The following is a 25,162-nucleotide window of genomic DNA, read 5'->3' on the forward strand; positions in this document are numbered from 1 at the left end:
GGGCCGGACAGAGCTAAGAGGTGAAGGGAGGGGGGGGGGGGGTAAATGGAAGCTGGAATGGGGGTTGGGGACGGAGGCTAGAACAGAGAGAAGTGGTGAAGGGTGAGAGGGGGAACTGAGACGGGAGTAGTGGTGAAGAGGGAGAAGGCGCTGGAACAGCGATGAGACCGAGAGGGGGGAACTCAGATGGGGACAGCGCTTCTACTCTCTGTACAGTATCGGGTACCGCTGCCAGCCTGCCACCAATGCCAGTTTATTTACAAGCGCGCTCTCTCCTCACTGGCTGGGCGGGAGAGCTCTACATTGTGACGTTGCCAGCAGCTCTTTTTTCCCGGTTAAAGAACCGCTCTAGCCTTGAGCTTGAAGCAGGTTCGGCCTGTGCGACTCGCCAGGTGGGCCCCGCCTCCCTGCACGCATCTCCCTGTTACCATGGTAATGAGAAGGGTCCTGTCCTGTTTCTCTCGTCCCGAGCCCTCTTCCCTGCAGCTGCAATTGCAGTATTCCTCGATACTTTCAGCCCCTCCCCCTCCTTTCTGTGAGGGTCCCAGCGAGGGAACTTTATTGAGTCCTCATTGTAAACAGTGGTATAAAAGATCAGATTATTTGCTCACAAATGAGGGCACCCAACGTCGGGGCAGCACTACTGCACGAGCATTAAGAGCCTTACATGAACCTCCCACCTTGCACCCCCAACTCCTCTAACTTCATGCTTCCCATATCCACACCCACTCCCCAGAAGTTTTTGATAATTAAACTGAGCCATTCTAATTACCTTAGCATCCATCCTCGAACAATCCTGTAAAAATGTACGTGCTATACCGTTCTTCCTAATACATTAGAGCAGTTGTCTTCTGTTCCTTGTACAATGTTAGTAATTTTTTTTAATCCGATAGCTGTAAGAGAAATTAGGCTGGGGAAATAGGCTAGAAAGAGATTGAGTGAAAGATCAGACAGCACAGCAGCAAACACTACCAGAGCAGTCACCTCCCCCCCCCCCCCCCCCCAACACAACTATTCATTGAAAGCTGATAAAAGAAGAAAACATGTTTTGAGGCCTTTCTCAGACTTCGAGAAAGCAGTCTCAGCTGTAAGATGCTGTGACAACAAATTCCATAAAACTGGTGTCAAAATAGCTGTTGTAAGAACCGCTAATCTTATTTTGGTCATGGGAACAAAGAGTTCTACCTAGGACATACGGTATCAATAGATCAAATACTATAGATAGCTTGGGAGGCCACTGTAAAATTATGTATGAGTTAATAGTAGTATTTTAAATTTGATTCAATAGGGTATTAGAAACCAGTGATACTCTTTAAGCAATGGCCAAATTTAAGATGGTCACATTTATGGAGGTGGGTGATTACCTTAACTGCTGTGTTTAGAACCATTTGGAGGGAGATGCATCAATCAAACGTTAAAAAATAAAAAACGTAAAAGTGCTTAACAATTTTTAAAAAAACGAGGAATGCAGTACTAAAAACGCTCCAGAAATGTTCGGATCGGTATTGCAAAGTAGGATTTATCACAGAATCGTTAAACCCGTTGTTTATCAGCGCCAAAAGCATGCGCAGAGCAGCCGAGCGTTATGCTGACTGCTCTGCGCATGCCACAAAGATGTCACAGATGTGAAAACAAAAAAACCCCCCACAAACACGTGTTTCGGGAGGGGGCAAAGGCGCTCGTCATGAGCGTCCTGTATGTACGCCTTGCCCCCCCCCCGCTGCTCTCCGCTTCCCCCCACCCCCCCTCCCGCACGAAAAAACTCCAATTTTAGCAGCCCCAGCCCTCCTCCCTTCCTGTGTAATCTTCCACACTTGCTCCGCCTCCCGCCATGCTCCGGTCCCGTGCCCCGCCGCACCCCCTTAGGTCGTTGCCGCCGCTCCCCCCTCCAACGACCCCCCCCCTTTGCCTTACCGGCCCGTGCAGCGCCTCTCACCTCTGGTGCACGGGCAATAACAGCTGATCGGCGATTCAGCAGGCCTCCTCAGACGTCCCTTCTTTCTTCCTGGGCCCGCCCTCCTCTGACGTAGGTAAACTAAGTAGTTTACCTACGTCAGAGGAGGGCGGGCCCAGGAAGAAAGAAGGGATGTCTGAGGAGGCCTGCTGAATCGCCGATCAGCTGTTATTGCCCGTGCAGCAGAGGTGAGAGGCACTGCACGGGCCGGTAAGGCAAAGGGGGGTCGTTGGAGGGGGGGGGGAGCGGCGGCGACGACCTAAGGGGGGGCGGGGCACGGGACAGGAGCATGGCGGGAGGCAGAGCTAGTGTGGGAGAATACACAGGAAGGGAGGAGGGCCGGCCCGGGGCTGCTAAAATTGGAGATTTTTCGTGGTGGGGGGTGGGGGGGAAGCGGGGAGCAGCGGTGGGGGGGGGGGGCAAGGCGTCCATACAGGATGCTCATGACGAGCGCTCTTGCCCCCTCCCGATTTTTTTCTTTTCTTTTTTGGTGCTGAGGGAGAGGGGAGCAGCGGCGACCTGGGGCGTCAATAAAGGACGCCACTGATGCGCGTTTTCGCCCCCCTAGTTATTATTTTTTTTAATAGATTTCACTTGTGAACTTGTAGCAGACAGCCCTAACGAGAGGTACAGACCTCTCGTTAGATTTCCTGCCTTTTTCCTGCGTAAAGGCAATCGGAAAAGGTTAGTGCATCTCGTTTCAATGGGGTTTGTACACTAATTGCTCATCTGCATTCCGTTTTCGTTAGCTGCTAGCTTCCTCGGTAAAAGCCCTTTGATGCATGCAACGGATCAAAATTTCCTCGTTGGAGGGTCATTAAAGGCTCATTAAGCTTTAGTGCATCAGCATCTGCCTCTTGAAGACAAAGGTTGAGGCCATTATAAAAGGAATTACAGTAGGCAGTACAACTTAACAGTGAATACAAGGACTAAGGTGAGTAATGCTCTTTTAACTAGGGTCTGAAAGCGCAAATGCTTCAAATTGGATTTGATTACTATGAAAATCTGGAGGTCCAATGTGAGCTGTGAATCTAAATAGCACCCCAAAACTTTCAATGTTGAAATTAATGGAAGTGTATGTCCCAATAAAACTGGGGCATAGTCAGGAACTGAAGGCAGTCTGTTGTCAGCATTGCTTTAGATTAGAAGATTTACATTTTAAACAGTCCTGTTCCATTCAGTCACTCAGTGAAATGAGGTCAGGGTGTAGAAAATCAGCATTGGCTATTAGCTGAACATCATCCACACAGAAATGGCTGCTGATACCAACAGATCCTACTAATAAGGTCAACAGGCTCACAAGTTAAATAGCATGGGAAATTAAACCAAGACTTCTGGTGCCAAAAAAAAAAAAAAGTATCAGATACAATTGAATCAAAAGTGGTTGAATGAATTTGATATAATTTGAACACTTTATTTCATATTCCCAGATCTGTTAATCATCCTATATAATAAAACGCACCTCCAACATTCTGAAGCTGACTGCATGGCTGAGGCATTCCTGTTCTCTGTATCCATCTCCTGAATTGACATCACGTACTTCCGGGTTCGTCACAAGCAGAAGTGACCAACCACACAAGGTTTCTCGGCTTCAGAATGTTGGAGGTGCATTCTATTAAATAGGATTGGTCAGTTCCTTGAAGCACAGCCAGAGCTCAGCGTCCTGAACAGTAAAGAGTAGTTACTCACCTGTAACAGGTGTTCTCCGAAGACAGCAGGCAATATATTCTCACTGATGGGTGACGTCATGTCGGCCCGGAGGACTTTCCAGCAAAGTCCATGACAAAACTAAAAATGTCCCCCGTCGCGCGGGCGGATGCAGTGCGCATGCGCGCGTCCACTTTCCCGCCCGCCGCGCGGGCACATTCCTCAGTTAATTACAAGAATTAGAGGAATACAACTCCAAAGGGGAGGTGGGAGGGTTGTGAGAATATATTGCCTGCTGTCTTCGGAGAACACCTGTTACAGGTGAGTAACTACTCTTTCTCCAAAGACAAGCAGGCCAATATTCTCACTGATGGGGTATCCCTAGCCCCCAGGCTCACTCAACACAACAAAGAATGGTCAATTGGGTCCCGCAACGGCGAGGACAAAAACAAAATTGACCTGAAACCAAATTCAACTAACTGAGAGTGCAGCCTGGAACAGAATAAAATGGGCCTAGGGGGGGTGGAGTTGGATTCTAAACCCCAAACAGACTCTGCAGCACCGACTGCCCAAACCGACTGTCGCGTCGGCTATGCTGCTGAAGGCAGTAATGTGATGTGAATGTGTGGATCGAAGCCCACGTCGCAGCTTTGCAAATCTCTTCTATGGTGGCTGACTTTAGATGAGCCAGTGACGCCGCCATGGCTCTAACATTATGAGCCGTGACATGACCGTCCAAAGTCAGCCCAGCTTGGGCGTAAGAGAAGGAAATGCAATCTGCTAGCCAATTAGAGATGGTGCGTTTCCCGACAGCAACTCCCCTCTTGTTGGGATTAAAAGAAACAAACAGATGGGCGGACTTTCTGAAGGGGCGTGTCCGCTCCACGTAACAGGCCAGTGCTCTTTTACAGTCCAAAGTGTGCAACTTGCTTTCGCCCGGGTTCATGTGAGGGGGGGGGGGGAAAATGTTGGCAAGACAATTGACTGGTTCAGATGGAACTCCGACACCACCTTCGGTAGAAACCTTGGGTGCGTGCGGAGGACTACTCTGTCATGATGAAAGACAAGGAATGGTGCATGAACTACCAGGGCTTGAAGCTCACTGACCCTACGAGCTGAAGTAACAGCCACCAAGAAAATGACCTTCAAGGTCAAGTACTTCAGATGACAGGAATCCAGTGGCTCAAAGGGAGTTGTCATCAGCTGGGTGAGAACGACATTGAGATCCCATGGCACTGGAGGAGGTTTGATAGGGGGCTTTGACAAAAACAAACCTCTCATGAAACGCATGACTAAAGGCTGTCCAGAAATCGGCAAGCCATCAACATGTGAATGATAAGCACTGATTGCGCTAAGATGAACCTTGACCGAGTTAGTCTTAAGACCAGACTCGGATAAGTGCAGAAGGTACTCAAGCAAGGTCTGTGCAGGACAAGAGAAAGGATCTAGACCGTTGCTGTCACACCAGATGGCAAACCTCCTCCATTTAAAAGAGTAACACTTATGGGTGGAATCTTTCCTGGAAGCAAACAGAACTCTGGAGACACCCTCAGAGAGACCAAAGGAGGCAACCTCTATGCTCGCAACATCCAGGCCGTGAGAGCTAGAGACCGGAGGTTGGGATGCAGAAGCGCCCCCTCGTTCTGAGTAATGAGGGTCGGAAAACAGTCCAATCTCCATGGCTCTTCTGACGAAAGTTCCAGAAGAAGGGGAAACCATATCTGGCGGGGCCAAAAAGGCGCTATCAGAATCATGGTTCCGTGGTCCTGCTTGAGTTTCAGGAGAGTCTTCCCCACTAAAGGGATGGGAGGATAAGCATACAGGAGTCCTGTCCCCCAAAAAAGGAGGAAGGCATCCGACGCTAGTCTGCCGTGGGCCTGGAGTCTGGAACAGAATTGAGGAACCTTGTGAGTGTCCTGGGAAGCAAAAAGATCTATCGATGGAGTTCCCCAAACTCGAAAGATCTTTTTGGCAATAGTCATGTTCAAGGACCACTCGTGAGGCCGCATAACTCTGCTCAGCCTGTCGGCCAGACCGTTGTTTACACCGGCTAGATAAGTGGCTTGGAGAAACATTCCGTTTTGATAGGCCCATAGCCACATCTGCACGGCCTCCTGGCACAGAGGACGAGATCCGGTCCCACCTTGCTTGTTGGTATAATACATTGCCACTTGATTGTCTGTCTGAATGAGAACAATTTTGTTGGCTAGCCGATCTCTGAAGGCCCTCAGAGCGTTCCAGATCGCTCGCAATTCCAGGAGATTGATCTGGAGATGCTTCTCCTGAAGAGACCAAGCTCCTTGAGTGTGAAGCCCATCTACATGCGCTCCCCACCCGAGGAGGGATGCATCCGTCGTCAGCACTTTTTGAGGCTGAGGAATTTGGAATGGGCGCCCCAAGACCAGATTGGATCGAATGGTCCACCAAGTGAGGGAATTGTGAAAATTGGTGGACAGCCGGACAACATCCTCTAGATTCCCTGTGGCCTGAAACCACTGAGAAGCTAGGGTCCATTGAGCCGATCTCATGTGTAGACGTGCCATGGGTGTCACATGAACTGTGGAGGCCATGTGGCCAAGCAATCTCAACATCTGCCGAGCTGTGATCTGCTGAGATGCTTGTACTTTGGAAACCAGAGACAGAAGTCTGTCTGCTCTGGGTCCTGGGAGATAAGCACAAGCTGTCTGTGTGCACAACAGAGCTCCTATGAATTCCAATTGTTGAACTGGGACGAGATGGGACTTGGGGTAATTGATGACAAAGCCCAGCATCTCTAGCACCTGAATAGTCATCCGCATGGACTGCAAAGTTTCTCGCGGGGAGGTGTTCTTCACCAGCCAATCGTCCAGATAAGGGAACACATGCACTCCCAGTCTGCGTAGCGACGCTGCCACAACTGCCAGGCACTTTGTAAAAACCCTGGGTGCAGACGCCAAGCCAAAAGGCAAAACACAGTACTGAAAGTGCTGTGATCCCAGCCGAAATCGAAGATACTTCCTGTGGGCTGGAAGTATCGATATGTGAGTGTAAGCATCCTTCAAGTCCAGAGAGCATAGCCAATCGTTTTTCTGAATCATGGGAAGAAGAGTGCCCAGGGAAAGCATCCTGAACTTTTCTTTGACCAGATATTTGTTCAGGGCCCTTAGGTCTAGGATGGGACGCATCCCACCTGTTTTCTTTTCCACAAGAAAGTACTTGGAATAGAATCCCAGCCCTTCTTGCCCTGGTGGTACGGGCTCGACCGCATTGGCGCTGAGAAGGGCGGAGAGTTCCTCTGCAAGTACCTGCCTGTGGCAGGAGCTGAAAGATTGAGCTCTTGGTGGGCAATTTGGAGGTTTGGAAATCAAATTGAGGGTGTACCCGCACCGGACTATTTGAAGAACCCACCGATCGGAGGTTAAGAGAGGCCACCTTTGGTGAAAAAATTTTAACCTCCCTCCGACCGGCAGATCGTTCGGTACAAGCACTTTGACTTCGGCTATGCTCTGCTGGAGCCAGTCAAAAACCCGTCCCTGGTTTTTGCTGGGGAGCTGCAGGGGGCTGCTTCGGTGCCCGCTGCTGACGAGAGCGAGCGGGCTGGGGTCGAGCCTGAACCGGCTGACGGGAATAAGGAGTGTACCTACGATTTCTAGAAGCGTAGGGAGCACTTCTTTTCCCCTTAAAAACCTTCCTAGCCGTGGAAGTGGTTGCAGAAGGCGCCCGGCGGGAGAGAGAGTCCATAGCGTTATCACGCTGGTAGAGATGATCAATCATCTCTTCAACCTTCTCTCCAAAAAGGTGATCCCCCCGGCATGGGATATCTGCTATCTTCCGCTGAGTTCGTTCCTCCAGGTTAGAGGCACGCAGCCATGAGAGCCTGCGCATCGCTATACCTTGAGCGGAAAAGCGAGATGTCACATCGCAAGTGTCAAAAATGCCCCTGGACAGGAACTTGCGACACGCCTTCTGCTGCCTGATCACTTGGCGAAAGGGTTCAGCTTTCTCCTCAGGGAGTGTATCTACTAAACTCTCAAGTTGCCTCACAGAGTTCCGTAAATGCACACTCGTGAAGAGTTGGTAAGACTGGATTTTGGAAGCGAGCAGACCAGCCTGATACGCCTTCCTCCCAAAAGAGTCCAGAGTTGCAAATTCTCGCCCCGGGGGCGCCGAGGAGAAATTCCTGGAACTCTTGGCTCTTCTGAGGGCAGAATCCACCACCGCTGAATCATGAGGCAATTGGGTCTGCATGAGACTGGGTTCCCCGTGGATCCGATATTGGGACTCAACTTTTTTAGGGACGGTTGGACTAGAAAAAGGCTTCTCCCAGTTCCTCAGCATAAGTTCCTTAAGAGTCTCATGAAAAGGAACTGTGGCAGAAGATGAAGGTGGAGATGGATAGTCCAGAACCTCAAGCATTTTGGCTCTGGGCTCGTCCACAATTTCCACGGGGAAGGGGATGGCCTCAGACATCTCCCGAACAAAAGATGGAAAAGACAAGCTCTCGGGAGGAGACAGCTGCCTTTGTGGCGAGGGAGTGGAGTCAGATGGAATGCCTTGAGAATCCTCGCCAGAGAACTCCCCATGCACTCCTTCATCATCCTCGGATGAGGTATCATCAGATGGGGCTAAAAGCTCAGACAGAGCCGCCCGAATCTGAGCCCGTCTCGACGAAGAGGCTTGATGGCCTCTATGATGGTGCCGAGAAGTTGATGGTCCCTGAGGCTCCGGGGAAGCTTCCTGCTCCGATGCCTCGGGAGAGTCAACTCGGGAAGCCAAAGACACCGGCACCGGAGACGGCACCGGTGAGACAGACCTCACCACAGGCTGAAGGCCTGATGCAGGAACATCCGGCATCGGCAATGTCGACACCTTCGACACCGTCGGCACCGGTGCTTCTGAAAGCATCGACACCGGCCCCGTCGACGCCGTCGGCACCGACAACCTCGATGCCGACTGCCACTGCTGCATCATGTTCATGAAAAATGGGAACATGGCCTGCATACTCTCATCCAGAGCTGGTGTCGGAAAAGGCTGCGGGGTTGGTTGAGGTGTCGGAGGCAAAGTCTGCTGAGGTTGGGGAGTGGGGACTCGGCTGCCAGCGACCCCACGCGTCGGAACCTCAGTAATAGAGGGAGAGCGATCCTCTCGGCACCGACGCTTCTCGGGTATCGAGTGTATCGATGACCCGGAGCTCCCGGCGCCGTGTCTCGAAGGAGATCGACGACGATGCTTCTTGGCCTTCGCCCGACGCATGTCATCGAGACTCCTCGGCACCGGAGAGGAGGACGTGGAATCCACACGTCTCCTCGGGGCCGGGTCCGACGCAGGACGGTCCCGGGGGGCCTGCACAGCAGGAGGCGCCGAGGCGGGTGGAGACCCACTCGATGCATCACTGCTCCCAGCGTGCATGGGTCTAATGGCAGCCTGTCCCCTGTCTCCCGGTGCCGACGCCTCCTTCGACGTCGACGACCTCGAAGACATCATCCTCGACGGCACCGACTTCACCGGCACCGACTTGCCCGGCGCCGGTTTGGAGGGCGCCGACTTAGACGACGTCGACGGCGCCGATGTCGAAGCACCGGGCCCAAAAATCTTTTCTCTCTGGGCGTCTCGAGAGAGGAGTGTCCGCTTCTTCATGGCGAGACACAATTTACAACTCTCCGAGCGATGATCCGGCCCAAGGCACTGAATACACCACGAGTGTGTATCAGTGCCAGAGATGGCCCGATGGCAGCGGGCACAAGGCTTGAAGCCGCTGGGCGTCTTCGTTGACATCTCGGGAAAAATTGTCCCTGCCAAATCAAAAGACGCGATTGTGTCTAGAAAAAGATGACACAGAAAACAAAAGAAAAGACGGGAAAAATACCCGACCGAGCGATTTAAATAAAATCGCAGACTAAAATAAAGGAAACTTAATAAACGAAAACAATCTAAGATAACAAAAAAAGGATACTTCGCTTTTTTCTTCTTTCTTCACCTCCGGGCACAGGAGGAACACGAAGACGAACAGTCGAGCTCCGTGTCACCTCAGACGCGGAGAAGAAAAAACTGAGGAATGTGCCCGCGCGGCGGGCGGGAAAGTGGACGCGCGCATGTGCACTGCATCCGCCCGCGCGACGGGGGACATTTTTAGTTTTGTCATGGACTTTGCTGGAAAGTCCTCCGGGCCGACGTGACGTCACCCATCAGTGAGAATATTGGCCTGCTTGTCTTTGGAGAACGCTCAGACACCAGAGAGAGAGGGGGGGGGGGGGGCTGACACCAGAGGGAGGGATGTATCTCTGTCACACACACACACTCTCTCTCTCACAGTCAATGTCTTTCTCTCTCTCCCACACTCTATGTCTCACACTGTATCACATTCACTCTCTATGTGTGACACAGTCACTCACACACTCTCTTGGTCTCATACACTCAGTCTCACAGAGAGTCTGTGTCTCACACACACTCTCTCTCTCGCACACACTGTATCTGTGAAACGCACTCTCTCTCTCACACTGTGTCTCACATACGCACTTGCACACACTCTCATTCTCGCACATACTCTCATTCTCACACACACACACTCTCTCTCTCACAGACACACTCACACCCAGACTCACTCTCTCTCTCACACACACATTCACTCTCACTCACACACAGTCACTCTCACATACACTCTCTCAAACATACACACTCCGAGGAAAACCTTGCTAGCACCTGTTTCATTTGTTTCAGAAACGGGCCTTTTTTTACTAGTATAAATAATACATTGTGGTCAGCGAAATCAACAGCTGAAGAATAGTGTAATGATACTATCTATAAATGATTTTTTAAATCTTGTACAGAAATCATTTTATTTTGCTCATTAATGATCTCAGTGATTTGTTTTTCCCTACAACCCCAGTGAGTAAATTTGTTTTGTCCATAAAGTCCCTTCAATGTGTAAAAATAGACTTTTCCAAACTTTTGCCATAAACATGATGCTAGAAACTAGTCTGTAACTGTCAAGGGATCAAAGATTGAAGTAGATGTGTTTTTTTAATATTGTTTTAACTATAGCTTGTTTCCAGATTGCTGGCAACTCCCTTGCATCTAGACTAACATTAACTGTTGCTAGAATGATCAAATGTAATGGCCATATTTTTGAGGATAAGAAATCAAGATCAGACTTGGAAGGGTTAATTAGAGCAATTTTGTCCAGCATAAGAACTTGGATAAAAGGCAGTTCAAAAAGACATAGCAATAGACTTCAGAATCAACTGTTTTGCACAGTCATCAAAATAAGGGTCTAAATGCTTAGCATCACAAACTACTTCAGAATTGTCCTTGTCTTAATTTCAGAAATTTAATTTTAAAAACTTCCACTTTTGTAAAGAAGAAGAAATCAGCAAAGTCATATGCTAGCGTTAGTAGTGGATATATTATCTTTTGATCAAACTAATTTATAGAAACAGAGAAAACAGAAGGCAGATAAAGACCATATGGCCTATCCAGTCTCCCCATCCACGCCATCTACTCTCTTTCTCTCCCCTAGAGATCCTATATACCTGTCACAAGCTTTCTTGAATTCAGATAGTTTTCATCTCCACCACCTATGCATTAGGAGGCCATTCCACGAATTCACCACCTATGGAAGTCTAAGTGCTTTGAAAATGAGCCCTATAATCTTTTCAAGAAAGCCAGTTAATTGCTTATTAGTGGAACATAACCACAAAGGCATGGTACACAGTTTCAATATGGTAATACTAGAGCCCAGCTAAGGAACAGCTTATTTTGAGTTAGTCTTCACTGGACCAAACTTACTTTCTTTGTGCCATCACCATTCAGCTGGATAGGCAGTTCCTTAAAAGGTGGAGGATAAAGGATTTTTTTTGTTACATTTATATCCCATATTATCCCAAGCAAACTCGGGTTCAATGTGGCTTACATTTGAAAATTCAGTAAGACAGAATAATATAATTCCTTTACTGGTAACATACAGGACTGCAAACCGATGTCCTTCCCCAAGGAATTAATCCTTAACTCTATCCAGTGTACTGTGTTTTTGATGAAGGGATTTTCCATTACTGGTATGCAGTCTCTCTTCTGGATCCAGATATGCACTTTAAAAAATTCTCTACATTGTTTCGTTCGATTCATGCCCCGTAGTTTCCCTCTTCCTACTCTTATATTCCTCAACTGTGTCACTTGACAGTATGCTTTAAAATTAGTCACCCCTAGACCCCCTTTTCCCTTGCTCAGGTGCAAAATATTCCTTGCTACCCTTGGCAGTGGTGTGCTGGAGTCAGCTTGCAGCCTTGCACCACCAGTATGTGAGAACCGTTTGTTAAGTTTGTGGCTACTTTAACAACTAACTCCCCAAATTTGGGCTCGGGGGCCCCTCCTGAACACCCTTTTAATTTGCTGGCGGGGATGCCGAGACCCACCAGCCAAACAGACTGCTGCTTGTTTCCGACTATGAGCAGCATGCTGGGGCTTCTTGTGCATGCTCTGAGTATGCGTGAGAAGTCCCAGCATGCTGCTCAAAGCCAGAAACAAGCATCAGAGAGCAGTGGCAGTCCATTTATTTGGTGGGGCTTGGCACCCCTGCCATAAAATGTATGCCAAGTGTGCCCACATTTGGGGGGGGGGGGGGAGAGGAATGTGTTCCACCCCTGGGCCCCCCTCCAAATTGCAGGTCTGGCTACACCTGGAGAGAAAGCCCATTGTTACAAATTTGTCAGCATATCTCTTTCTCAGTCTCTTCCCCCTGGATGAGTTGAGCAGCTCTTGAGCCCCTCTCCCTTCCTCTCCCGGTCCTGACAGCATTGCTCCCGCTGCCTCTGTCTCCCTCTCCCAGGTCCTTCCAGCATCTCCCCTTGCACCTCCCAGGTCCTGAAACATGACTTTGCTGACAAGCGACAGCCTCAGTGATTCAAGCACGTGGCATCTGGGGCCTGGCCTTGGCTACACTCGCCCGCTCGGCAACAGGAAGTCACATCATAGGATGTCGGATGCAGCTGTCACTTGTTAGCAAAGGCACATTTCAGGACCCAGGAGGTAAGCAAGGGAGAATAGGAGATGCCAAACAGTGGCATAGCTGGGAAATTTTAACAGGGGGTGTATCTCATGCTGTATTTCTCTCAACTTCGCCCTCCCACCACATCTCTCCTTTCCCTTCCTGGCTCCACAAAGCTCTAACAATTCCCTCCCTCCCCCTGCATATCTTAAAATCACCTTCAGTCTTCACCCGGGCAGCGCCAACGGCACTGGCACTCGCAGCCTGCACTGGAACTTTCTCTCTGAACCATTCCACCTTTCAGAAAACAGGAAGTTGCATCAGAAGGGGGCAGGGCAGTTCAGAGAGAAAGCTTCGGTGCAGGCCACAGGTAGCCTATGAGTGCCAGTGCCTGCTGCTGCCCAGGCAAAGACTGGAGGAGGTGATTTTAAGGCATTAGAGGAGGGAGGGAAGTGTGAGAGCTTTGCAGGGCTGGGTAGTGAAGAGATGTGGTGGGAGGGACTGACAGTGGGTGCATACACAACACATGCACCTTGAATGGATAGAAAAGTGCGTTGGAGTCAGGGACAAGAAGTCTACTGCTGGTTTTGAGGGTGTGTGGACAGCCAGCCTGACTACTGAAATACTGGAGGTCGGCTGAAAACCATCCAGTTGGCAACCCTAAACTGACACAACACACCATAATCAGCTAACCCCACCCCCAAAACTAGTCTCTCACAACTACTCCTACATGGTCTTAGCTACTCCTCTCCCTCAAACTTGCCAGTGCTGCCTCACAAGTGCCCCCTTAAGCACAGTTACTTCCTGCACAGTATTGCCAGGGGGTTTCTCGCCCAATTGGGCTCCTTTCCGCGAGCCGCTGCATCTTTTTCATGCCGTGTGTGGGTTGCAGGATTTTGGGCGGCTTTTTAAAGCCCCGGTGGCGTTTTTTTCACCCACTGTGGTTTTTTTCTCTACGGCCACTGGCCGTGGGTTGGCAGATTTCCCACGGCCGCGGCCAGTAGAAGCCCCACAGAGGTGGGCTTAATGATATCATTTGTATACAAATGACCTAATTAATATTTATTAATGATGTCATTCACATGTAAATTGACTTTGTGCAGTTTTGGGCTGGCTTTAAGTGTGACAAATTTTTTCCATCTGGCAACACTGTGCACAGACACAACACATGCCCAGCACATACATAGCACAGGACAGATATACACACACATATACAGACCCCACAGATGCACACAAGGGAATGTTAATATTTCCATATCCCTTTAGTTCTTTCTTTTTTTTTTTGTTAAGTGTACTCTGAAAATTACTTAAAATATCAGACAGTCTACTTATTGGCTGCTATATTTATTGCTAATATCTGTTGCCATGGGCAGGATCTGCATAAGGCATAGGAAAAAACTTTCACATACTATTTATCCACATGTTGAGGGGGGACCCTGTGAGATGTGCTCAGGAGTTTAGGATTGCCAGCTGTGGGTTTTTTTTCAGAAGTCAGCAGAATTTTACATTAATATCCAAGAAGGCAGAATGATAGGTGGTAAATGTGGACACTTTTCAGAGTTTAAAACTTCTATCTGCAGTGTTCAGGACCTACTCCCCCCCCCCCCCCCCACTAAGTGAGCCTGCCCTGCTGCTTGTGGTCTGTAACTAGTAGCACAGACTGATCCAGCCAATGGGGAGGTAGTTGAGGGGATTGGAAGGTAGTTCTAGACAAGAAGGGAGTTGATTGGGTGCAGGGGAGGGTGGGAGTTTCTGTGCTTTAAGCCTGAAGTTTATGCATCTGGTGGGAGATGGAGGATAAATGAAGGCCTTCCAAAAAAAATGCCAACATACATTGCAATGGGAAAAATAGTTCCAACAGTCTGTAGTAACATATATTGATTCACTGTAATATTGTGATTAAAGAATTATACTTTTCAAACTGCCTTCCTCTCATCTTCTCTTCTGATCAAATATACATGAAAAATACACACACTATACCAACATAAAAACATACATGTATAGACGCACATAAACATGTACCCCTCCCCCCCCCAGCATTTATAAGTAGTGGAGCTGGAAAGAATTCTGTGAGCCATGCTATGCATTCTTGATCCACTTGTTTTTCACTTCTGTAGCCTTTTTCACAGCAACAGCATGCTGGCAGTCATTTGATCATCTTTAAACGTTTTTTTTTGTTTATACCTGTACAATATATTTTATATATTGGTTTAAGGATGCTAATTTGAAAGCCAATCTCCATTTCTCATTTAGTCCATACAACTACTCCGCGTGGAGGGGCATAATCGAACGGAAACGCCTATCTCCATGGGCGTTTATCTCCGAGAATGGGTCTGTGAAGGGGCGGGCCGAACTGAATTTTCAAAAAAATGGACGTTTTTGACCTGGGCGTTTGTTTTTTTTAGCGATAATAGAAACTAAAAACGCCCAGCTCAAAAACGTCCTAATCCGAGCCATTTGGTCGTGGGAGGGGCTAGGATTCATAGTACACTGGCCCCCCTGATATGCCTGGACACCAACTGGGCTCCCTAGGTCAGTGTGGTGGACTTCAAAAAAAGCTCCCACATGCATAGCTCCCTTACCACGGGTGCTGAGCTCCCAACCCCCCTCCCCCAAAACCCACTACCCACAAATGTTCACTACCATAGCTCTTAGGGGTGAAGGGGGCACCTACATGTGGGTACAGTGGGTTTTGGAGGCCTCCCATTTACCAGTACAAGTGTTACAGGTAGGGGGGGATGGGCCTGGGGCCACCTGGCTGAAGTGCACTGCGGTACCCACTAAAAGTGCTCCAGGGACCTGCATACACGCAGGCCTCTAGGACTGGTTGCTGCTATATAACATTGGCACACCAGTTGACACCTGAAGACTAATCTCTCTGAAAACGTCTTTTATTGGAATAACCGCCTTTACTCACAGTTAACTGCAGATCAGAGGTTGTGCCCCACTGGCAACGAGTCTCCCTGGTACTGAGATGAGCAGTAGGTCAGAGCTGGCAGAATGCTGTACAATGCCCTCTTTCAGCCACATTCAAGGGAAGAACTAAGTTCTCTAACGTGGCTAACACAGGAAAGGGAACTAAAACTGGCTTACAAAAATGGCCACTATCGCATGGACTACAATAGGAAACACAACAGGGCACACTCTGACCCAGTAGGCAGGGGGAAAAGCACCATGGGAGAAGAGCCTACCAACATCGTGAGACTAACACAAGCTAATGAAATCACGGAGCCCAATACCCTACACCCACCACAATGCAATGCTGATGTGACCCTGTAGTGCACTCGAGAGCCACATCTGACCCAGGGAAAGGCTGTGAGAGGATCGAACACATTCTGCTGTCATGGAGGTGGGTACGGCATTTGAGGCTGGCATACAGGCTGGAAAAAAAGTTTTTAAAGTGGGGTTTTTTTGGTGGGAGGGGGTTAGTGACCACTGGGGGAGTCCAGGGAGGTCATCCCCGATTCCCTCCAGTGGTCATCTGGGCAGTTGGAACACTTTTGTGGGACTCGTTCGTGAAAAAAAAGGGTCCAAAAAAAGTGACCCAAAATAGCGGTAAAAACGCCTTTTTTTTTCGATTATCAGCTAAAGACACCCATCTCTCCTCAGCTGATAACCACGCCCCAGTTCCGCCTCCACCACGCCTCCAAATCCCCCGTCAATTTTATTCGTTTCCGCGACGCAGTGCAGTTGGAAACACCCAAAATCAGCTTTCGATTATACCGATTTGGGCGCCTTTGCGAGACAAACGTCTATCTCCCGATTTAGGTCACACTATAGGCGTTTTTCTCTTTCGAAAATAAGCTGGCTAGTTTTCCTTTAATTTCTCATTTTATCATAGTCTTCTTTTCAAGTTTAACCGAAGGAATGGTAACTAAACAACTCACTGACTATCTAAACAAACACTCAATATTGCATGATGCCCAATCAGGATTCCGGTCGAATCATAGCACAGAAATAGTATTAGTCACCCTTATGACTAAATTTAAACAAATAATCACGACTGGCAACAATATACTCCTCCTACAATTTGACATGTCAAGTGCCTTCGATATGGTAGACCATGGAATCCTATTACACATACTTGAATACTTTGGCATTGGAGGAAATGTCCTAAATTGGTTCAAGGGGTTCCTAACCCAACGTTCGTATCAAGTCACATCAAATTCAACCACGTCTAAGGCATGGACACCTGAATGTGGAGTACCACAAGGATCACCTCTCTCACCAACCATTTTCAACCTAATGATGATCCCTCTGGCAAAACTCCTATCAAACCATAACCTCAACCCTTATATATACGCTGATGACGTGACAATATACATCCCTTTCAAACAAGACATTAACGAAATCTTCAACGAAATCAATAAAAGCCTACACATCATGAACACATGGGCAGATGCATTTCGTCTGAAATTAAATGCTGAAAAAACTCAATGCCTGATACTCACCTCCCAGTACAACACAAAGGAATTCACTACTATAAACACACCAAACCTAAACCTTCCAATCTCAGAAACGCTCAAAATCCTTGGAGTCACTATCGACTGCCACCTAACACTCGAAACTCACGCAAACAACACAACTAAAAAGATGTTTTACTGCATGTGGAAATTGAAAAGGATAAGACCATTCTCCCCAAGATCCGTCTTTCGCAGCCTAGTGCAATCCCTCGTACTCAGCCACCTGGACTACTGCAACTCACTATATGCAGGTTGCAAAGAGCAAACACTGAGGAAACTTCAAACAGCCCAAAATACGGCAGCCAGACTCATCTTTGGAAAGCCAAAATATGAAAGTGCAAAACCATTACGAGAGAAACTGCACTGGCTTCCACTCAAGGAACGCGTCACTTTTAAAGTATGCACATTAGTCCACAAAATCATCCACGGCGAAGCCCCAGCCTACATGTCTGAGCTAATAGACTTACCACCCAGAAACGCCAAAAGATCATCCCGAACCTTCCTCAACCTCCACTTCCCCAATTGCAAGGGCTTGAAATACAAGACACTACACGCGTCAACCTTTTCTCACATGAGCACGCAGTTTTGGAATACACTGCTGCGCAACTTAAGAACGATCCACGAGCAAGCTTCCTTCCGCAGATTATTGAAGACCCATCTTTTTGAAAAAATTTACGGAAAGAGCCAAAACACATAAAATCCACACTTACTGTTCATTAATACACTATACATCCACTTCTGAACTCTCATCCCCAGTAATCCCACATCACTCATACCTTTACTCACAGAAATATGTATACCATATGTCTTTATGCCTTAGTATTGCCCTTTAAGCTCCCATTGTCTCCTTCCAATGTTCAATGTTTGTGTTCCATTGTTGCACTCCTTAGCGACACTTCGATTGTCCTGCATAATTCTGCACAATGTAATCCATAACCAATTTGTAACAAATTGTACTTCCATCATTCATTTCTTATTGTAAGCCACACTGAACCCGCAAAAAGGTGGGAAAATGTGGGATATAAATGCAATAATAAATAAATAAATAAATAAATAATTGTTACTGCATTAGCTTTATTTATTATCACTGTAAGATTCCTACAGAAATAATGGGAGTGCACTGGCCTGATGGCTCAGGGCATGGTAAGGGCTGTGCACTTCCATAGTAAAAGTTTTGAATCCTGGTTTGAGTCCTGCATCTGGTTGGTTGGGGTTAGAGAAACTGCAGAGGCAGAATTGACAACAGCACCTGGGGGAGGGAGTCTTAATCCTTGTGAAAGGCGATACCTGGTGGCCAGACACTGAACTCATGAGACTGGGTCCCAGAAGGTGTCTTGGAGCATGCCTTCTGGCCTCATTACTGTTGCTTCAATAACCTGGCTAGGAATATAGGGAGGGTGGATCTATTAAAATAGGGGAAAACTCCAGGTAAATACTTCACTGGCTTCCGATCAGATACCGCATACAGTTCAAGCTTCTCCTTCTTACCTACAAATGCACTCAGTCTGCAGCACCTCATTACCTCTCTACCCTCATCTCCCCTTATGTTCCCGCCCGAAACCTCCGCTCACAGGACAAATCCCTCCTCTCAACACCCTTCTCCACCACCGCCAATTCCAGGCTCCGCCCATTCTGCCTCGCATCACCTTACACATGGAATAAACTTCCTGAACCCCTATGCCAAGCCCCCTCCTTACCCATCTTCAAATCATTGCTCAAAGCCCACCTCTTCAATATTGCTTTCGGCACCTAACCTTTATACCTTTCATGTAATCGAGAATGCTCCAAATTGACTACCCCTACTTGACTGACTCTACATTTGTCCATTAGATTGTAAACTCTTTGAGCAGGGATTGTCCTTCTGTGTTAAAATTGTACAGCGCTGCGTAACCCTGGTAGCGCTTTAGAAATATTAAGTAGTAGTAGTAGTAGAATTAAGGCTTACTAGCACTGGCTCCAACTAAGCTGAAACTAAAATGAGGAACTAGCAAGTAAAAAATTAGGGATTAAAAGGCATTTACACTCATTCCATCACTCCTTCAATGTCCCTTGTCACAGCAGTGTAAAGTCCACATAGAGGCATATTTTCAAAGCACTTAGACTTACAAAGTTCCTCGAATATTATGTCCAAACAAGTCTGGACGCCCTATCTCAAAAAAGATACAAAGGAATTGGAGAAGGTGCAGAGAAGGGCGATGAAAATGATAAAAGGGATGGAACGACTTCCCTATGAGGAAAGGCTAAGAAGCTTAGGGCTCTTCAGCTTGGAGAAAAGGCGGCTGAGGGGCGATATGATAGAAGTCTACAAAATAATGAGTGGAGTAGAGTGGACAGATGTGAAGCGTTTGTTTACACTTTCACACAGTAATAGAACCAGGGACACAAGATGAAGCTAGAATATGGTAGATTTAGGATTCAACAATTTTTATTGATGATTATACATAGCATATACATTTCACATCTTGTATGCATGAAATCTCAATGGACACCAACATTCTGTGCTTTGTATTTACATGTCATCATCTATTTTAATATTGCTTTCTTCCCCCCCCTTCCCTCCCTTAAGCTCTGAAACCCTCAAATTTACCAATATCCGTTTAACTTGAACTAAATTGAATATACAGACCTTTATCCAACCTTCCCACTAGACATTTACATTTACTCTGGAATTATTCTCCATATTCGTATTAATAGCAATTATTGTCACCAATTGAAATTATTAATCTCCTACAAGTGTCCACAGTTTTCAGGTGAGTCCGGAGACCAACTCCATAACCTGTAAAGATTAAATTGTCTGGCAATGTGTTTCTCAAGTCCATGTCTACACATTCAACCCAATCATCGATTGTAAACCCTCCCCCCCACCACCTTCCCACCCTCCCATTCCCAGCCTCCCCCCTATTGTATCGGTAGCTCTCTCATAAGGAGTATTTCATCTTCTGAAAAATTGGTGAATTCTCCCTTAATAGTCTTATTCTGTTACCTACCAATTGGGCCCCCCAACTGATTAAGAACAGCACTACGAGCCCGTGGGGCAAGGTTATTTATGTAACATTTCCAAATTAAATAAAATTCTCTTTGTTTCTTGAATTTTAAATGCACCTCCCGTAATTCCATTAATAATAATGCATGCAGTCTATTTCGCCACTGCCAGTAAGAAGGCGTCTCTTGTTGAACCCAATTTGCTAAGATGCATTTTTTACCTATAAGATATGCCCTATATAACAGCAAATTATGATGAACAGCACCAGCCCCTCTCAATGGCCCCAATCCCAACAATATGCTCTCCGGCTTCAATGGCACCTGTTTATTCAAAATACGTCCCATGAAACTATTCAGTTTTATCCAAAAATTCTGTATCTCTGGGCAATCCCAAAAAGCATGGAAATATGAACTCACTGTGTCCCCACATTTACTACAACTCTGTGAATCCACCCCCCCCATTTTATATAGTCTCGACTTAGAGGTGTATGCTCGATACAGTACTCTACCCTGGCATTCCCGAAGATCTGCGCTAGTTATTTTCTGTGGAATTTGTCGCATATTATCAATTATCATTTGCGTTGTTACTGCTGTCTTCAAATCTATTGACCATTTGTACGATAAATGCTGGAGTTCTCTGTTTGTGTTATGTTGCATCAACCTTTTGTGAAGTAAAGATATCGATACTGCTTCCTCATTAGGCGTTTCAAAAAGCCGATCCATCACGTCAATTACGTCTACCACTAGTGCCCCATGAGGAAGACTCGCCACGTAGTGGGAAATCTGCTGATATGCGAATTTATCCATCCACATTAACTCTCCTAACCCCAAGTTATCCAACTTCCGAATAGCTCCATCTGGATCTACTATATCATGAAGCAGGACAATCCCTTTTTGACACCATCTTTTAAAACAGGAATTTTCTATACCTGGCAGAAAATCTCCATTCCCCATAATAGGCAGTAGCCTACCATAGTGTTCATCAAAGTGCCATTCCCGACCCAATTCTTTCCATACCATTCGGAGAGGTCGGATCACTATATTATTCCTTACGTGTGTTGGCAATGTTCTGTGGTGCGCCTGTAATACATATTTCAGCTTCAAAGGGCGTACCCAATCCTCTTCCACCCCCCTCGGGGTATAATGCGAAGTATCCCTCATCCAGTCTCCTATATGTCTCAACAAACACGCTCTATTGTATCGATACAGATCTAAGACTCCAAAGCCCCCCCTGTACCAGGGGTCCATCAGGTTCTGCCATTTTATTTGTGGCCGCTTCTTATTCCAAAAAAACTTGGAAAGCATGCCCATCATATTCTTCCAGTCCCTTTTAGTAAGATAGAGCGGCAGAACCTGGAAATAATATAGCCACTTTGGAAAAAGTATCATATTATACAGGGAGATCCTCCCCGATAGGGAAATTGGCAGATCTGACCACCTTCCCAGCAGTCTCCTTGTATATTCAAATAACTGTGTCCTGTTTATTCTATATAATTGCGCCGGATCTCCCGGTAATTGTATGCCCAAGTATGTGAATGAATGATCAGTTCTTCTGAATGGACAATTCAAGTTACCCCAGTCCGTCTCCTGCATATATAGTGTTTGTACCTCTGACTTGTCTAGATTAAGACAAAATCCTGAAAAATCACCAAACTCTCTAAATAGTTCCAAAATATTTGCTAATGACTCCCTTGGGGTCTGAAGAATTACCAAAAGATCATCCGCAAAAGCAGAGATTTTGAATTGTTCAGTTCCCAAAGGCACTCCCTTAACGTCAGTTGTATGTATGATGTCTCTGATCAAGGGATCCAACACCAGCACAAATAAAAGAGGCGAAAGCGGACACCCTTGTCTAGTGCCTCTAGCAATGTCAATTTGTTTGGAAGCCACCCCGTTTACTAGCACTTCCGCCACTGGATGATTATATATTGCTTTTATAGCCTCCATAAAAAAGCCCCGAATTCCATAGGCTTCCAGCGCCGCAAACATAAAATCCCAGCGCACTCTGTCAAAAGCTTTGTGTGCATCAAAGCTAACAAGGAGCGAGGGAGTCTTCATCTGTTTAATCTGTTCCAGCGCTAGTAGGATCTTTCTCATGTTCTTTGCCACTGAACGTCCCCTAACGAACCCCACCTGTGGGTCTGAGACCAAGCAAGGGAGAAATCTAGCCAACCTATTGGCCATTATCTTGGCCAACAATTTAGCCTCAAAAGCTATTAAAGATATGGGCCGATATGATTCTGCTCTATCCGGGTCTTTTCCTGGCTTCAAAAGCACTATTATCTGCGCTACTGTCAGTGATCCCGGTAATTCTCCCTTAAGCACATGTGCATTTAATACCCTTGCCATGCACGGTGCAACATCTTCGACCAAGAGTTTATACAACTCTGCCGAAAACCCATCCACTCCCGGAGTTTTGTTCAGTGGGCTGCTTCGTATGTTCCAACTAACCTCATCCTCAGAAATTTCCGCTTCCAATACAGTCTGCTGCCTATCTGTAATTTGTGGTAAGTCTTTTCCTTGTAAATACGCCAGTGGCTCTAGTCCCTCATCCCCCGGTGGGGAATACAACTCTGCATAGAAAGTTTCAAAGACCCTCACCATATCCTCGTTCCTATGATGTTTCACGCCCTGCGCATCCTGAATCTGTGTCACCCATCTCCTGCCCCCCACCTGCTGTACTAATCGCGCCAATAGTTTCCCCTGTTTGTTAGCATGCTTGTACATCTGATATCTATAGTATAGCAAAGAATGTTGTGCACGAGACTGGTTTACTTGATTTAATTCTACCTGTGCCTCCATGTATAATTTTTTTTGAGCAACAGAGCGTGTCTTACCATAGCTCTGTCTAAGGTGCCGCACTCTAGCCTCCAGTCTAATCATTTCAACCTCTCTCACTTTTTTCTTATGTGCTGAGTATGAAATGATGTGTCCCCGCAGCACAGCTTTAGCTGCTTCCCAAAAGAGTATAGGATCTGATTGATAGCTGTCTCCATTGAGCTCTGCAAATTCCTTCCATTTGTCTTTTAAAAAAGCATGAAACATTGCATCATAATATAACGCTCTTGGGAATTTCCATTGAAACCGGCTTCTCAAATCACTATCCCATTGCAGTGTAACCCATATCATAGCGTGATCAGACACTTGTGTGGGACCTATCTCTGCATGTGTCAGTACAGTGGTAATGCTGTGAGACAGTAACAAATAATCTATACGGGACTGCGTTCCATGCGCCCTGGAAAGGTGTGTAAAGTCCCGCTCCCCCGGATGTAACAGGCGCCATGAATCCAACAGATCCAAAGCTGTGCACACCCATGGCACCCCTTTAGAGTAGTTCACCTGCCTGAGCTTCGAGGGGCCGGTGCTGTCAACCCATGGATCAAAGACCATATTGAAATCTCCTCCCACTATTATTGGGGTTTGCTCAAATTTTTGTTATCTGTCGAACCACATTCTGGAAAAACTTTTTATCATACTGATTGGGGGCATATATATTAACCAGCAGAAGTGGTTTAGTCCCAAGTGTAACATGTTGTATAACATATCGGCCCTGTGGGTCTATAATCTTACGATTCAGTACACATTGCACCCCCTTACGGATCAATATGGCCACCCCTGCTTTTTTATTGAGAGCAGGGCTATCCACCACCTCCCCAACCCACCAGCGGCATAGTTTGCTGTGTTCTAATGCAGTTAAGTGCGTTTCCTGCAGCATGGCTATGTGTGCCTTATGTCTGTTCAATGTCTGCAATATCTTCGTGCGTTTAATGGGAGAATTTATCCCCCCCACATTCCATGAAATGATCTTTACCATCACTCCCCCTCAGTCAGTCCATTGTGTATCATTTTTTCCCAGTCATTCATTAATAAGGGAAAGAGGTATCCCAGCTTACCCCTCTCCCCGGTCTTCCTCCTCAACTCACCAAATTTTCTAGTCAATTCCACAAGCTTCCCTCGTTTACTCCTGTGGTATTCCAGCCCCTTTATTCTTCCCCCTTCTCTCCCCTCCTTGTCGCTCCAATTCTCCCCTGTTCCCCACCCTCCTCCCCTTCCCCTCCCCAACTCCCTTCCCCATTCTGTAAGTTCTTTGTAAGAACTCATCACGTATAGATGCTCTCCGTCCCCCATGAATACATTCCCAACAGCTTAACACGAACATATAATTAACCATAAACATAGCTATTACCCAAGCCCTCTTTTCCTCAATTAACCATCCATCTTCATTTGAACCTGTCCCCCCAAACAAATCTGAGCTTCAATCGCTCTAAAGTGTCCCCCTGTTCAGCAAACTTAAACTTAATTCTATACCCACAGTCGCTTAAACTTGCATCTTCTGTGCGCTCCTCTGCGCTCTGGGGTGAACAGTATCGCCTCACCGGCTCCTGGTGCTGGCCTGCTGCCCCATGCTCTTGCAACTCATGCCGTGCCTTCTTGCTGCAAATTGTTAATAAACTCCTGCGCCTTTGTCACCTCCTCAAAGAGCTTCTCTGTTCCGCCATGTTGGATTTTCAGCTTTGCGGGATATATCAGGGCAAATCTGATTTTTCTCCGGTGTAGCTCCGCACAAATGGGTGAAAATTCTTTTCTGGCTGCTGCCACTCGTGCTGAATAGTCTTGAAAACAAAGGACTTTCTGTCCCTCGTGCTTCAATTCCCCTCCAGAGCATATCGCCTGCAGGATTGCTTGTTTGTGTCCATAATGCAGAATTTTTAAGATCACCGCACGAGGCCGCGCGTTTCCCGCTCTCTTCGGGCCCAACCTATGCGCTCTTTCAATCCTCAGCGGGCCCGGTAAGTTGTTGAGGCGTAAAGTTTTCGGGATCCAATTCTCCAAAAACGTGCCCAGCTCTGTTTCTTTAATTTGTTCTGGTATCCCAATTAGCCGCAGATTATTCCTTCTTGATCTATTTTCTAGATCATCAATCTTGTTTTCTAAGTCTGTGATCTTTTTTAACAAAGCCCCCGTTGGCTGCTCAGATTCTGTCAGGCGGTCTTCCACATCACTAATACGCTGCTGCATTTGATCTAGGTTGAGGTGGAAGCCGTCCAGCCGCTCATGTGCCGCATCCGCTCGGTCAAATATTGCTTGCAGCTTTTTATCGAGTGCTGCTTCCACCGCCGCTGTAACTTCGGCCGTAATTTCCGCTGTCCACATGGA

Source organism: Microcaecilia unicolor, chromosome 2, assembly GCF_901765095.1.
Source record: "Microcaecilia unicolor chromosome 2, aMicUni1.1, whole genome shotgun sequence".
Lineage (NCBI taxonomy): Eukaryota > Metazoa > Chordata > Amphibia > Gymnophiona > Siphonopidae > Microcaecilia > Microcaecilia unicolor.